Source organism: Penaeus monodon, chromosome 16, assembly GCF_015228065.2.
Source record: "Penaeus monodon isolate SGIC_2016 chromosome 16, NSTDA_Pmon_1, whole genome shotgun sequence".
Lineage (NCBI taxonomy): Eukaryota > Metazoa > Arthropoda > Malacostraca > Decapoda > Penaeidae > Penaeus > Penaeus monodon.
Window position 1 is genome coordinate 35,382,703 of NC_051401.1, and position 8,052 is coordinate 35,390,754.

Genomic DNA, 8,052 nt, shown 5'->3' on the forward strand with positions numbered 1-8,052 from the left:
GAATTGGTGAACACCTATTTATCTGAGACAAGGTCTGCCCCCAACAGCCTCCGGTTGTAAGGAATTATGCCCATGCTTACTCCAAGGCGGCAGGAGCCCTTGCTGGCAATCTCGCCACCAAGGTAAGCTTAGAGTGTCCGAGAATAAAATGAGTACATAAATAGCTGGCACAGGCCGGGCCCATAGCATGAAGACCGGGCGAAGCAGACTTCGCAAATCTCAACGAACGATTGCAGAGTGCAAGCACATACCCTACTCACAAACAGTATCACCGACCACTGCTTCCAGAGTTTTGAGGGTAGAGGGTAGAGACCGCAGGCAATCTGGCCACACATTTAATCAATCATTGATAATGAAGCAGCTGAGACGGCTTTAGGTAGCTGAAACGCGCTGGCCAAAATTCTTACTGAACCTGAACATATATACATCATCGTTGTTTGGTGCCCCCCCCAAAAAAAAAAAAAAAAAAAAAAGAGTTGGCCAATGATCGCCATTGCACTGAACCAAAGAGAATAAAGAACGGGAAACAGAGAAAGGCAGTTGTGATTATATGATCTTTATAATCGGTTGTGTATTATATGTAATATCTATATTGTATGTTATATAACATATATGAAAAATAGTATTGTATATATAAAAATAGTTAAAACGTCATGTTGATACCTATATGTACTATGTAAAGTGATATGATATAGTGTTAAGTTTGGTAAGCTTTTTTACTTTATTACTTTTTTAGCGACTTAAAATCAGTTTCCTTCCTCTTGTGAGGACTGCTAAGGACGAGTGCGCCCGTTAGCAATCTCGCCGTTCGCCTCTCCCAGCAAAGCATCTTTCAAATGATCGTGACGGGGGAACAAAGTGGACCTGAGATTTATGGTCTGTTTGTGTGTTATGGATGTAAATGAATATGAGAATACATACTTAAGTATTTATGTATTTATTTGATATCTGTTACGAATTTGAAAATAAATGTTATGCCTGAATTTAAGAAAAAATGTTTATCGATTTTCCACGCGATTAAATTAAAATAAGTATAATTTTCTTCGGAGTATAGTAATAACGTACCGGCGTCCCTACTGTCAAGTCCAATAAGTCAATACGGACAAAGCCACAGTACTTTCAAACCGAAGAGGCAAGACATCCCTGTCGATACACGAACCAGTGTGGGATATCATTCCACTCACCATAATTTTCATAATGCAACGTTAGAGATGATAAGAAGACGTTGTGATACAGAAAGACAAAATTTGCACATACGGTATAGCATTACGCCAAGAATACATCTGTGCAGTACAATGAGATATCCAAATGGCTTCAAATAGCTTTTTCAAGTTATATAGGCAATTTAACTGAAGGTGACAAGCAACTGTTTTAGTATTGAAAAAATTCCTGTCGCGTCAACATCATAAGCGGCGTAGTCAAAATACAACGATGGATGAGTAGTAGAAGTCAATCAAGTAGCTTATGCAAATGTCGTAAAAATGATCAAATATTGTGGCGGATAAGGGTAAAAAAAATCTTGACGATTACGATATACAGAAGAAGAGGATGAAAAGAGAAGAAAAGGAAAGGAAGAATAACGACCATGCAAATTTGTCAAGGTGAGGGCAGGGGTGATTCCCTACATTGGCCCTCAATCTTCGTCTCCTAAGCCCTCCTCCCCAAGACAACAACGTCACGGAATTGGGGAAGGGAGGTTGTAGGATGTGGAAGTCATAAGTAATATTATCAAATGCATTAAAATTGTGTTTTTAGGACAAATAGTTATGACCCAGAATTTCTAGGTGATGCGTCCAATTGGGGGGGGGTGTGCAGTCATTCATAAATTACAACAACAATCCTATTATTTCTTGTAGACCTACATTAAACAACTGTAAGGCGAAGATTTAGCGTTTGAAAGGGAACACCAGAGTTTACAGAACTGTGTGAGAGGCTGTTTTTTATTAAGCGTACGATATTTTGATCGATGGTTTTCTACGTCTGACAGCGTCGAGACTCCGCCCGGCTGCCCACACGGATTGAAATAAATTGCAGTATTTGGCGTTTGCATATAGAGCCCAATACTGGTGACACTGAGGTATAATGATTAGCTGATTTGATAACAGACTGTACTAGAAAATGTTTAGGTACAGAATATGAAAACCTGATTTGTTGTAATGACATAGGTAATGTCCTTGTCAAAAAGTTAGAAACAATCAAGTGTGAAATATTAATTCTTACAGAAATGTCTGAAACAATTATGGGTTTCGGAAAGATACAGCAATCATTTATGAAAAAAAAATGTAAACATAACAGAATGGTATTTTTGTATCATTGTATCCGGACACGATTTTTTCCCACATATGTTCTTTCTTTTATTTTTTACAAAAAATCGCGGCGGGTACCAGGAAGCTAAGTTTTACATACTAATCCCTCCTCTGACCCTTCCTACTGTCATCACCTACATGGGGTAGATATTAGGTCCACAGCTGCTCAAAGCACCGAAACTTACTGTTGAATATATATAACTTTAAGTCGATTATAAATTTCGTCAGTCTGTGTCGAACAGAGTTCAGCTTCAGCCTGCTACAATCAGACATGTTTTTTTTTTAAAGCGGAAGACCAGGATAGAATTTCCTTCTCCATTTTGGATTCTAAATATAAACTCGAATAACTTTATGTATTCATTTGTGGTATCAAATGCAGCTGACCTATGATTCAGCTACTTGCAGTAGCCAACAAGAAGTTGCAGTCTACTGCAAACTGTTTTGGAAGGTGTCCTGAATGTTGAGTAAGAGTAACTCAGAAAGAGGAAAGTTTGTGGTGTCAACAATAGATAATTGAGGCCAGCGCCTTAACTTAACTCTATTTACTACATCGGGTCGAATATAATAATTGCGGAACAGAAATAACTAGCCCTAACCTTTTCATTAGATCCCTAGGGGCCGGAATCTACTAAACTTACATAGAATTTTTTTTGAACTCTTCATTTTGCTATTTGAGGAGCCTTTAAAGATACTTTATATAAACGCTCGGAAATGGTACAAGAAGGGTATGATGTTTATTTTAGGCTCAAAAGAGTCATTAAAAGTAAACAGCGGGACCCCAAAGGCAACATTGATAAATGGGTGATGAGTAATAGTTTGATAAAAGTCTTTACGTGACTATTATCATTAAAATCGTTAGAGAATATTTATGATTATGTTTAATAAAACACTAATTTACGAGAATAATAAATATACATATGTTTATGAGATTTATCAAAAGGCAGATACATAAATAAACACTGTCGAAGTTCAGTCACAGCCAGAGCAAATTTGTGTACATAAAAAAAACATATATATATCTATACACACACACACACCCCCACACACACATATATATATATATATATATATATATATAATATATATATATTATTATATTTATATATATTTTATATAATATATATATATATATATATTATATATATATTATATATTATATATATATATATATATATATATATATATATATATATAGGCAACACCTGCTCCATAATAATGATTATGATAGTAATAATTATGAATGATAATGATAATGATAATAACATTAATTATCATTATCATCACTATCATTACTGTTACTGTTATCATTATAACTATAATAATAATAATAAGTATAGATATGAATAGTTTTTCTTCTAGAACCAGTTTGTATTTTAAGACTCATCAAGCATCAAGGGATTCCAGTCGATATCTACCTTAGGCATGTACATAAGAAATTTGTGTACCCGTTAGACAATAGCCCACGTGGTCGAGTTAAGAACTCAGCGAGGGCGTAGATGACGATTTTATCTAACCTCATCTGACCTCTCAGTTCGTGCCCAGCGCCCGACGTGGTAAGGTCGGTTCAGCCTTCGCCCTCAGGGCGGGTTGTTTGGACCCGTGACCCCGCGCTTTACCCTAAGACATTGTCTCGTGTGTTCCCTCACTGTGTGATACTCTGCATCAATAAAGAGTCAAGCCGTTATAACCACTATCACTGCCAACCATCATAACCATTGCTCAGAGGCACCCATAGCCTTTTACATACCGATTAACGAAAATATGTAGGGAAAAGTTGGCGTAATTAATGAATCAGCTCAAAAATGAAAGCCAAAATATAAAAAATAGTTGTATCCTTATTACTGTATTATAATTTACGTTTTAATGGGAAAAATCACCACTATTGGAATAATAACTTTAACAATAATCATAAAGAACGTTTGTGTTAAGCACGCACTCTTGTCATCCCAAGCCAGTTCCAGTGTAGTGTATACAGGACCGAGGCAAACACTGATCTGACCACCTGGGTAGTGGTGAACACCCGGCATCTGAAAAACTATCAGTGATGCAATCCCGCTGGTAAGAGCATTGGAGTTGCAAAGAAAAATCTGCTTGTCAGTCCGAGTTACCAGAGACCAAGGCATGATTATTATGCGCAAAGACCAAGCTACCCTGAATTTCCTGCAGGAAACCAAGGAGCTTAATGATGGGAGGAAAGTGTCTCTCGCCACTGAATCCCGATGATAGGAGGGGTCAAGATGGTGCTACTTGGCTTCTCTCTATCATATGATGTGAATCTGATAACATCACACCCACAGGTCGTGGATGGTTCCTGAATGTCGAAAGGTAAGAGCCCAACCAGACAAGTCCTGGTGACCTTGAAAGGAGCCCCAATCACTACCTTGATCTGGGTACTGGGGCTATATGTACCAGACCCACTTCGATTTTTTAGGTGCCATAGATAGCGGTCACCACTAGGCTAGCTGCAAGGCCATGCCTAAATGTGGTGTCTGTAGCAAGGCACACAACACCGAGGTTATGCCTTAAGGAAGGCCAAAGGGACACAAGAGCCAAATGTCCCAACTGTGCCAAGGGGCATTACGCCTGGAGCCTGGCTTGCTCTGCCAGGAAAGAGGCGGCCCTCAGGCGACAAGAGGTTGCTAAAAAGCGACCAGACTTTGTTCTTGCTCCCCCAGGCACCCATGTCTGGGGACAGAACAAAAGAGAAAAGACTTCCCGACCTCCTAAGAGGAAGGAAGCCCCTCCACAGCTGACACCGGATATCTCCAATAAAAATGCAGAATAAGAACCACAGGAATAAGGTTCAAAGAACACTGCAAAAAACCTCCCCCAAAAGACGATAATCTCTTTGACGAGGAAGATATGACTATCCTGTTGATTGCTGTAGAGAGGAGGCAGAGAGGGCAGTCACGGTCGCCATGACGGCAATGACCCATACTGTTGCAGTCCTGAAAGGGAGGAAGCTGAACAGAGCCAACCAGCCCACCCTCACAGCAGGACGAGACTCCCCTCCCCACCCCAACCCTGGCCACCCCCTCAGGCAGAGCCAGAACAGGTTGAATCTGTGCAGCCAGTTGCCAGAACAAGCTGATCTTACTCAGGTAAAGTCAGAGAAAAGATACACAGAGAAACCTGAAGTGAGAAAAGCCAAACTCACAAAATGTCAGAGCTACCAAAGGATCTTCACCTCTCAATGGACCCATGGTTAGCCTGACAAAAAAGCCCAAAACTAGATGAGATCCTCAACCAGTGAGGACTTCACAATAGAGTTGTCAGACTCTGACAAAAACTAACTCTGAAACCGAATATAAAGACGTCGCTGATGCACTATTACCAAGTATATCATGACACACAATAAAGCATACTACAGTGGAACATCTATGGCTTCAATACAAAGAATGCCATCCTCCACACACAACATTGACATTGTCATGCCCCAGGAGACTTAATAGAGGAGACTGTTTGCTTCTCTGGGTATCATGTCTTCATGCTGCCAAGCATAGCTGACAAAGAGGCTTGATCACCCTGGTCAGAGCAACAATCTATAGAAGATGATAGTTGGTCATCTTCTATTTGAAGGTTACTGGTGTCTTATCTCTTTGGGGAGTGTTTGTTGTGGGTGTGAGTGCCCACAGGTATGGCTGGGTGTTGGTGGTAAAGTCGGAGATCAACGGGGGAGCCGGTAGGTTCCCCAGTCGGCTAAGGACGGGGCAGTCCTTGTGGTGCTGCTGTGCTGTTGTCTGGTTCTGCTGGAGGATCGGGGAATGCTGATCTTGTTTGCTTGCTTGCTTGCTTGAGATTTGCGAAGTTCTGGCTTCGCCCGGGCCTTTCACTTATGGCCCGGTCTGTGTCAGCTTTTTATGGCTGTCTCATTTGTTGGTCTGACACTCGGTGCTTACCGTGGCGGTGGGATTGCCAGCGGGCGCTCCTGTAGCCGTGTGTAGCATCTCGCATAATCTCTTTTACCAGCACGACGGCTGTGTTCTGTGGGGTTGTCTTAGGAATTGCGTGTGCACGCAATTCTCCAAGTAGTGTATCAGTGTGGCGTTCGGCTCGCCGCAATGCATGCAACACCTCTCTTCACGTTCTATGGTTTGTATAATCTGCCATGCACAGTGGTAACCTAGGCGCATTCTGTGCAGAATGACTTCGGTACCTCTGTTGTTTATTTCAGAGAGTGCCAGTGGTTCATACCTGGGGCCCTCTGAGTACCACGGCCGAGGGGGAATGTCTCGTTTCCTCTCTTTTGAAGCTGCGGGAGGAAGGATTTTGGCCGCCACCGTACACTTCCTCCTAAGTAAATTTCGGCTCTGATGTATTATCATGGGATTTGGGGGCATACCCCGGCCGATTTCGGCTAATCTGTCAGTAAGCTCATTGCCTCTGATCCCTATATGGCTGGGAACCCAGTTTATGATAATTCTTCTACCCTGAGCAAGCATCCTTTGTGTATTGTGCGGATGGTTGTCAGGAGGTAGATGTTGTCAGTGGGTGAGCGCTGCTGAAGACAGTCGATGGCTCCTTTGGAGTCTGTGTGTATGACCACGTGTCCTTCCCTCACGGATGCGTGTCTCAGTGCTCCCATGATAGCAACTGCCTCTGCCTGTAGCGAGGAGGCGTTGTCTTTACCCTCATGGATATTGTGGCATCCCTTGCTGCAAAGCCGGCACCTGCAGTGGGGTAAAGGGGATCGCCCGTTTCCGTCTGTGTAATATGTTCGGCTCCCCGGAGGGGATGGTTGCAATGACCCTCTGGGTTTCTGCCTTTAGGCTAGGCGTACAAATTCACTCTTTTGCTTGCCAGTCTCATGACCGAGAACTCTATCGGGTTTGTGCCCACGGGGGAGCTTCGACAAGTCAGGGTGTGGGAGTCCATGCCCTTGGCCATAGCGGTTCTTTGACTGGTGGCGTATTAGCACCCTGGCTGTGTGAGACAGCCAGGAGTTGTTTGCAAACAGGTCGTTATCTTGTTCTAGGCGTCTGACTATTTTGTGTTTTAGGCTTGTGTTCCTGGGAGCCTGGATGACCTTTGATAAGAATTGGGCTGCCGTTAGATCAATTCGTGAGGCCAAGGGGGAAAAAGGTTTGTCTCCACTAGGAGGTTGAGGACCTTGGCCCACCTGGGGCACCCGAATGACCCTGGCGGCTTCTTTTTGGACTGTCTCCAATCGGTCTTTATATTTTCCTTGATGCCAATCAGAGCGGGGAGGCATACTCTACAATGGGCCTGACAGCATGTACGTAGAATGATCTTAGTACTCTGTGTCTGGCCCCTATGCGTCTTCCACTCATTGCTCTCATGACAGACAGTCTTGCCTTTGTTCGGTCAAGCAGGTACTGGACCTCCTGGCGGAAGGAGAGGGTCCGGTCTATCCTTACCCCAAGGTAAGGATTCCTGAACCCACTCCAAGTCCATTCCCTGGTTTTTCAGACTTGTGCCTTGAACTCTCTGCCCTCAGAGCCATGGTTTTTGGATTTGCTGCAGAGATCTTTAGTCCTGTCCTGCAACACTCCTCGGATACCAAGCCGGGACAACGCGGGGCTTTGTTTAGGCAGTGTGCTCCAGTGGAGATGATAGCAAGACGTCTGCATAGGAGATGATCTTGCCCCCCACGGGGAGGTTTATGTTGAGGATACAGGACATTAGTGTTTTAAAAAAGGGGCTGGACTGAGAACCCCACCCTGTGGCGTTCCATTTTCTAGTGGCATGTGCTGTGATAGGTGACCTTGGAATTTGACTCTGGCTG